Genomic DNA, 9,270 nt, shown 5'->3' on the forward strand with positions numbered 1-9,270 from the left:
TGACCCGCTTTTTTCGTTGGTTGGCGGATGGTTGCATCCAGCCATAATTATTGACGTACTCAGCAAAAACTAGAAGACTGCACTCTTTTTTATTAACTTATTTCAGGTCAGGTCAAACTTAACGCCGTAATTAAAACAGATGTGCACATGACATGTATACAGCTTCATACAAAATTCAACTTATGCAATAAGCTACAGAGACCTTCATATGCACACAAATTGTCCACCCAGACACAGGGTCTGCTCACATATTCAGAGATAACCATGCAAGCTTTGCTGAATAAAGCAACATATTTCGCAGCATATTTAATGGATAGATCTGTGTATATCCATACAAGTGTGACACACATGCGTGCACATACATGCTACGTATATGCTATTTTAGTATTCGATGCTGCATATCAGACTATATGTATTTAGAAATATATTTAGGCGTATATACACACATTCGGGTACTTCAGCAGATAGTTTTCGTTTCAGTACAAGGTTTGTTAAATGCAAATTAAAGACCCACCTCATCAGTTTTCTGCCTGCTTGTTCGCTCGATGGAGTAAAATCGTTTCGATGTTTTTGGCCAGTGACACATCAATGTGGTATTTCGTTTATGTTTGTATCACCTGAGAGGCGTATTTAGCACATACATTTCAGATTAATAGTGGAAAAATTCCGTCGCACACACAACGAACGAAGGGCATAACTTCCTAAACATGCCCCTCAGATATATTACAAGGCATGCAATCAGGTAAATAATTATGCATACGAACTCGGGTCTGGGGCAAGGAACTCGAGCCTTGATCTTTGATCAGCCTGAAACAAAAAGAGCAAAAAATTAAACAAAAATTAGGTGTTTTGTGTCGGTCCCTACTTGGTGCATAATTCTACACCTTTAAATGTCATGAAACAAGAATCTAACATTTTATGCTCCTGAAAGCAAATAGACTCCAAACTGCTTTAGGACATGAGCGATAATTATGTACAAAGCAAAAGGCAGTTGAAGCTCACTTACCAACAATTGTCCTGCCTAATTTAGTCAAGCAGGTATTCTTGATATCGTGGCGGGATTTTTCAACACCCTTTGATGTGGGGAGCCAGCTTGCATGTCAGCGATCCAGGAAATGTATCTGCAAAACACATTGCACTTAACAAAAGGTGCAGCAGTCAGAGGACTGATATTCTGTACACATCAGACAAACAGCTACATAGACATAAAAAACATAGACATAGACATAGACATAGAAACAAAGAACCACATAGATATAATCAAACTTATTACGACCGGTTGATAAGAGTGCAGTTTTTTTGATTTTAGATCTGCGTTCTGAAATCAAGCTAATACTTTTTGACATGCATTTGGCCTACACATATGACTGTGAGCAGTCACAAACAGTGATGTTAAGTTTAGATGATGTATAACGGTAATGTAAAGCAGTAGCGAAGTGAGTTGTCTGTTTTAACATTAGATGACAACTGGCCGGGATGAGGACACACATCTGATCATTCCCGTCCCGAGAGGTGAGGAAGACACTCCGGAGAGGCAAGAGGGGGAAAGACGCTGCCCACTTTACCAGTCGCGAGACCGCAGTAAAGATATAAGGACCATGGAAGCAAACGCAAGCGTGGGAATGAAAACGCGATCGGAACCGCGAGAAGTATGCCACGTTAGAAGGAGAACAATCACATTAACAAAATGAATGGTTACAACCTACGAGAGAGGGAGAGGGCAATAATGGGAAAGTAGGAAATAGTCATACTGCCATAGTCATGCTGATCATTATCATACTGAGCCTGGGGTACTCCTGACGTCACATCTGATACAGAATGGTGCAGCCTACCACCGGTCCGTACCTGCGGGGTCGACGCAGGCTCTGAAGGTGCAAGCCCAGGCGCCTCCCAAACAGGAGCACTGGTTACAACCGTCGGTCTTCCTCTCACCGTCCAGACAAACACCGTGAACTACTGAGAAAAAGCATCAGCAATTGTAGGTTAAATGTATGTGGGTTAAAACACAGAAATCTCCCTATCTTATGTGAATTGCAAAGGGCCGGACTAAGCGTGGCTCAGTTTTAGGCCCTTACACCAGATATACGCACCTCGCTTTGAAGCGGTTTGACACACCACTACAGCGAGAGCCAACACGATGAGCACACGAGCCCCCATACTGGGTCCGGTCGACGTAGCACTGACACGTTCTGACCGAGCTGGACGGCGTACTGGCCCGATCTGGCAGCTCGAAAGGTCACCAGTGGTCAGTGGACGTGCGCACGGTGGGCCACTGTCCTTCAGGCCGAGGTCCTGTCCTGGCCGACCGGTGTCCGTCACAGCGGCCGGTGCCAGCAGCTCACTGTCAGACAGTGGGCCCCGCCACCCCGGCCGGCCGTGTCGCGTCACCCAGCGGTGAAAGCTCGAGTGACGGTCCGGCACCGACTCCTATGTTTGCCGAGCGGGTCATAGGATCCCGGGTGATCGGATGGACAGGAGTCCACGGGCGTCGTCTGGTGACCGTTTGTACATGGGTCGCGTTAGTAACGAGATGGCGGAAACCCTGTATGAGCTCCTGTCATCATCGTCTCTCCCTCCGCGACTCTCATCATCTCCCCCCTCTCTACGGCTTTCATCATCTTCCCCGCTTCGTACGGCGACGGTTTTCAGCATACAGTTTGTTGTCCAGCAGTTCAGTACACTAGATCTGGCACCGTATAGGCTCTTTATGCCGCCAGCAGTTGGGTGGAGCGAATAGCTCAGCCTTCCGCGTAAATCTTCGTAAACATTCCATAATCAGATGTGCTGTAATGGCGTTTTCCCCGCCTAGAGCGTTGAGCTTCAAACACGTGATCACTTATGTCCGGAGTGTGTTATGAATCAGTGAACGTCGCCACTTGTCTTATTAGCTGTGAAATATTGTGTTAACCTTTAGAGTTACCCGATCTTCTTCAGCTAAGTTATTGACACAGTTAATCGGTTGAGATCTAATTTGCAGACATAAAACATTGCAGCGATTGTTTTGTGAGCAATAAATACTTCATACATTAACAAAAGACTGCGTCATTGTTGTGTGATTGAACAGTCTGTTTGCACAATGGCGTGTCTGGACATTTACAGTGATCACATTTCATTATCGCATGGCCTTCAACATCCGAATAATAGCTCTTTCCCTGAAGCCGCCTGGACAACGCTGGGTCCGACCTGTGACCGTGACCGCTCCCCGTCATAGTGGCGATGCCCCAACCAGCGTCTGGCTGAGGACGGGTACGCTGGCAGGAGCTTCAGTAGTCTTTACCCGCCTGGTCTTGGGGGAGGGGAGGGGAGAGGTGTGTTCGATCCATCCATCCGCTACTGACGCGCCGCGGCCAGTGAGATTGAGCGACACGGAGTGAGCTGTGTGGTCAGAAAACAGCTCGCTCACCGCGGAAGGACAGACAACGCTCGCGGGAGGCGTGCCGCCATGTGCAAGCGTGCCGCCATGTGAGGTGCTGTGGCGTGACTGGGTTTCCTTCTAGAGATATCGCACGGAACGCTCGTGCTATTTCATGGATGTGGTCCGTTATGTATTTTTGATCGCATGCTTACACCATGACGAGCTGCATGAGTCTGACGCAATCTTCGTCATTATATGATACAGGAAAACTTTATTTCCGGTCGAGGCTTTAGCATTAACACATACGTTGCACATGCTCCAGGTTAGCTCGCAGCAACCTACATGTTACTTGGCAGCAGTGCCGAAAGTAGTTAATTACGTTGGCAACCATTTATTTAAGCCACTTTTTAAACTGCCTTTTTACGCTATTCGTGCCACCTTTTCCCCTGGCTCCTAGGCAACAACGTAGGTAACTCGTAGGCTGTTTTTACCTTTATAGTTTTTCTGTCAGTAAAAATTGCCTGATATTGGTGTTATGTCCTTGCAAAATATTTTTACGGCTCATTCCGCTATATACCGTGTTCACGTGCTTTCCCTCCATCCTTCCTTTTTGTCTTATCTGAGTTGCTTGTTTCTGACCCTATTGTGCTCCCCTCGCTGCTCGCCACCCTGTGCTTATGTGCACTTCCGCTGTCCCTTGCTCTCTCTTCAGGTCTTCTAACGTCTTTAGTTTCCGACCTTTGCCTATATGTGATCTGCTGCTCCTGTTCTCTGTCCTCCCTTCATGTCTCGTTCTTGACTACAGCTCTCGCCATCTTTCCTCCCGTTGTTCTCAGCTCCCGCCCACCTCAATTCTGCCACCCTCAGCTCCTGCACTCTTCCCTTCGCCGTTGTCACTCCCGGCCTCTTCCCTCCCGCCGTCTTCAGCCCCCCCCCCCGCCCGTCCTCTCCCAGCCGTCGGCCCCGGAGGTGGCGCGGGCATACGTCTGGGATAGCCTGCCGCTCAGTCGACGCCGGAGACTGGAACGTGACGGTGGCGCCCTCCGCCGCTCTCGAGGGTCAGCTCTGCCGCCGCCTGCTCCAGGCCTCGGCTGATCACGTGCTCCAGGCTACGGCAGGTCATCTGCCTGCAGCGACATAGGAGTGCCCGGCCTCTCGAGGAGCGGCCTATTTTGGAGTGCGATCTAAACGGCCGTCAATAGCAGAGTTTTCGTGCGAGACCGTGGTGTTGGATGCGGACCGAAACAAGCTGTGAGCCAAGCACCTCCGGACCACTCAAGCGTTGAGCCGGCAGTGCAGTGTTTACGCAGCCTTGCTCTGTGTTTTGGTGGCATAGATTCCGGCCGGAACACATGTCCGAGCGACAGGAACACATGATGGCCCTCGCAGGCCTGTGATCGACGCGACAGACTGGACTGAGCAGCTGCGGCCGTCGACATGGCTATGGCACGATGGCTAACACTGGCCCTAGTTGTGACGTGTTTGACCTGTCCTGACCTGACCCAGGCAGGCCGGAGGAGGAAATGTCGGATGTTTCCCGATACAAGCCCGCGACCGGTGGTGATACAGGCAAGATGGTGGCCTTCTACCCCATCCATGTGCCGGGAAGTTCGCTCCCGGTCAAACGTGTGGGCCTGGTGGAGGTCAAACGGGTCATCTCAGGTCAGGTCAGCCGACCCCAGCTTGTGGTGGAAGGGTTCTATCAGATCGGTGTATGCAACTCGCGGCTGAGACTGCGGGAAACACGAATTTTCTTCCTGAAGTCGCCCGATATCCGACCCCTTTCATTGAGGGAGTCAGCCGAGAACATCACGCACAACACAGACTTTCAGCTGATATCCACCACACGCTGGACGTCCCGGAACGTCAGAATAGCTCGCACATACACAGGTCAGTCCAAGGATCGGTACATAACGTGGCTGGGAACTTCACCGCCATTGTCTTTTAGTACCATTACGCACATATTCGTACATAGGCAGATTGTTTTGTCTCTCACGCTCTCCTGGCCAAAACCCATCGCAGCTTTTATTCAAATGTGATTTGAGCGTATCAATCAATTCCCACATTATACACGAGATTCTCAAATGGGTAGACCGATTAGAACAGAGCCAGGCCGGCCTAAGAACATCCTACCATCGTGATGACACTGGAGTGTAAAATCCATTAGAGCTCATGGTGTTGTGACCGAGGCGGCCCGGCGGGCGGTGACGCTGTGGGCGGTGACGACCCGTCTGTCACGGGAGGGTGGAATCACCTGAGAAGTGATCAGCAAGTGACGGCGGGCGAATGACGCAAGCCAGAACGGTGCAGCTCGTGGAGTTTGTCAGCAGGTGACGGCGGTGGAGGCGTAGCCCCGCCGTTGACAACCCTCCGAGACTGGGCAACAAGCTGGACAATTCGGTGAACGGGAATCAGTGTTAAACCAGATATTTTTGGTACTTGCAGCATTGGTCTACGACATGCCATTTGATATTTGGTTGCAAATACTTTGACATGCCACAAACTCTTGGGGCGAAAGTCGGTTGGAATCACTTCCAACTTTTAAGCCTCTCCATGGCAAGACATCCATTGATGAACCATTCGCTTTTGTGTTTAATTGCAAACACTAGAGAGAGCCAAGGGAGTTCACACGCGGCCTTTTGTTTCATTGTCCTTGAAGTAAGTTAAAATCAATACCTGAAGATTCACTATCCTGTGATCTTTAAAAGCTTCTTGGAAAAATGTCACAGGAAAACATGCGAAGGAAATCAACAGTCATGTACAGACCAGCGGCATAATTTTGTTCCTTGATGCTGCTGTCTTTGATCAACGTCGTTCCAATGGCTCATGGACTATAAAGACGTTTACCAGCTCGTAAATAGCTAGCACGCTAACGAGCCGTTTGCTATCCACGCGCCTACCTACTACGGGTAGGGTGACATCGTCCCAAGCGCCTGGGACGCTGTCCGTGCCTGTTCTATGAACGGGTCGGCTTCCCCATAGAAGCTGTACGTGATGTGTATGGGAAAATGATAATCCGGACAGCGATATCATATCTCGTTAAGGGCATAACACACTATAGAATATGTCGCGGCAAAGAGCAGTCATGACACTAATTTGTTTGCCTCGACAATTTAATCTATATATGACCAAATTCCTTGGGGGAAATAAAAGTGATGATTTATGAGAGCATCGTTTTTCGTTGTCATACGAAAATAACCAACCTTCAAGATATCAGGAAGTAATGGATTTGCAAAGACAGTAAGCAGTCATTTGCAAGTTGCAATGCAGCAACCATGGTCACCAACGTCGTCGGCACTGATATCACGACTTCAATGCTCGCACGAGCCGTCACAAGTCAAACCGTCTCCTTGTGCTGTACCGTCGGTGTCTTCCGATGGCGGGACAAGAAGCTAACTTCGCGCCATGCCATCCGTGGCTTATTTGAGCATGATTTACCGTGCATTGCGGCACAGTCTGGACACGCGGCGCCGACAGGGGGAGACTCTACATCAGAGACGTTCGTTGTTATGGTTACAGTCAGCTGATGTCCTACATTCTGTTCCCGATCTGCAGTCCGGGACAAACGCCTGTCAGTCGAGCCGGCTAGCTCCATTTGTCCGTTCCGCGCCGTTTTTCAGGCATGGTGAAAAAGTAACGGGCCGTATTTCCACAGGTAATTACAGACGTGCCAGCTTTGACCTGTTGATGTTGGCGAAAAAACAAAGACATAGACCGCTTCAAGCCAAATAAACTTCATCCCCTGAATATCAATGTTAACCGTTAAATATACAATATGGACTTACACAACAACACATGCAAAAATGAAACCGATTTTATACCGCAGAGATATATTTAAGAGTGATCGGGTAGTAGGTGAATCTCCCCCGTTTCAAATTTTAACATGCGTTGATACGAATGAATAATGTATGCTTAGTTATGTGTTCATTGAATTGATGCATTGCTTGACATGCATGTGACAAGTGTTAGCAAGTGCAAACTCGAAGCACCCATGCAAAAATAAGCAAATTAAAAGTCATACGATGTTGTTTTACCCGCGCACGATATAGCACGCCTGTGACGATTTAGGATGGGATTTTAAACATTAAGGTTTTAGTTTTCTCCCCTTCACGTTTAGAAATCCTACGCTTGCCCCTGTATGTAGGTAACACCCAACCTTTGCCCTCTCACCTGACCTGGCAATGCGAGGCCGTGCCGAGAGACTGTCAGTGAAGTCAGGGGCCGATCACGTCACCGGCTCTCTGTGTGAGTTATCTATGAAGCCGTCATCACGCTGAGGTAAGCCGCTGACGAGGCTCCAGCGCTCCGCGGGTTCCAACGGGCCCGGGCCCAGCGTCGACCTCCGGCCCCTGACGGACTCGCCAGCTGCCGTCTGTCCGCCGAGCGTGACCTGGCAGGGCCGCTTTGGCCCCAGTCGCAAGCTCCGTCCAGAACTGGCATGATATTTAAGAGCGCGTACAAAGAGGTCAAATGGCAGATCCCCGTCAACGAAGTTTGAAATGGAATATGCCAACGGAGTGATGTTGATGGGGCAGAAGGTGATGGAACTGCTAGACACGCCGACGGACAGCGGACACGGGATCCCAGCAGCGCTGTCTGTGGACCAGCATCAGCTGTCGGTGGTGGCGGTGCTCTCCCTGCGCGGGCCCATCCCGCACCGCTGAGAGATCGCTGACCCAGTTGGCCCGGTGCGGATCAGTGCTTCATAAATTACCGCCCTCGCCGTAACTCCCCACTGTTTGTAAACCCGCGCCACCGCCGTCTGCCGCTGCAGCGTCCTATGTCAGGGCAAGGGATCGGCAGCGGCGTGAGGAGGCCAGAGCAGGGGATGAGCAGCGGCGTGAGGCGATCAGGACAGGGGATCAGCGGCGGCGTGAGGAGATCAGGGCAGCCGAGCACACCGAACGGGTGCTTACCTGACGGGTAACACTACGTACACGTATACACATTCTAGTGCAGGCCAATGAGCTTATGTGAGCGAGTTGAGGGGATGGAGGATCTCATTAGCAAAAAGGATTAATAAAATATTGGGCTTTCAAAAATGACATTTTATGCTTGGCCTCTGAGAAGTAACATTAACATCGCTGGTAGTCGGCCATCACTAAAGTCGAATTTCCCATGTTGAGGGTAACGCAGCACACCCAGCAGTGCGGCAGTCCATCACTAGCAGTGCTGCTTGGTGTAGTTCAAGGGGGGTTTAGTATGTGACCAATTACCATGGGCGGGGTCATGGTAAGGTCACAGCCCGTGAAAGACAACTAGAGGACTGGCGATGTCTTAAGTATGTGAAGCTGTTTCGTCTCCATACCAGAGAGCTCCCTGGCGACATTTGCATTCAAACTGAACGCATGACGTTTCACTTCATTACGACTAGGTTTTGTCGACACGCAACGCTCACCAAGTGCATGTGCGCTGATGAGAATCTCACACTCACCCTTCCAATGTTTTTGTTAGAACCGAGAAAGGGATAATCTCTTCAGAAGACATGTGATGAAATATTGCCAACCTCTTGCTTTCAATATCAACGGTTATTTGTCACGCCGTTTAATGGTCATGTGGTCTTCTAACGCTTCCTGAACATTTAGTTCGTCTGGCGTTTACAAATACCAACAATAGCATTAGCCATGGTCTTTGTGATGGTTAAAATGGAATGTCCGGCTCATTGCGTTGGTCTGTGTCGTCTTCAGGACTTCCCAGTTTTTTTTTCTGACCCTGGTCTCATTTGGGCGACTGCGTCAGCTGGTCGAGGTCTGGGTGTCCAGTGAGAAGGCCTCCGACGCACCAGCTGGCATCTCCGGCTCGGTACACGCGCGGCCTCAGTTTCTGCCTCCACCAATCAGGAACTGCCCGCCTACGCCCGTCGGAGCGCCGCCAGACTATTAATCACGGATTTACGTAATCGCGTGTCTCGTGAT

The 9,270-nt window shown here is 49.9% G+C and overlaps 1 long non-coding RNA gene across 1 annotated transcript; it reads right to left on the minus strand.

The window, feature by feature from the left end:
- Positions 1-795: 795 nt before the first annotated feature.
- LOC119097430 (uncharacterized) lies at positions 796-1,945 on the minus strand. Its single transcript, XR_005094149.1, has 3 exons — positions 1,846-1,945; positions 1,007-1,121; positions 796-807 (listed from the first exon to the last, which is right to left on the minus strand). It is a non-coding gene; the product is annotated as an uncharacterized LOC119097430 (long non-coding RNA).
- Between the last annotated feature and the right edge of the window lie 7,325 nt (positions 1,946-9,270).

Source organism: Pollicipes pollicipes, unplaced genomic scaffold (assembly GCF_011947565.3).
Source record: "Pollicipes pollicipes isolate AB1234 unplaced genomic scaffold, Ppol_2.1 Scaffold_4295;HRSCAF=5057_pilon_pilon_pilon, whole genome shotgun sequence".
NCBI classification, from domain to species: domain Eukaryota; kingdom Metazoa; phylum Arthropoda; class Thecostraca; order Pollicipedomorpha; family Pollicipedidae; genus Pollicipes; species Pollicipes pollicipes.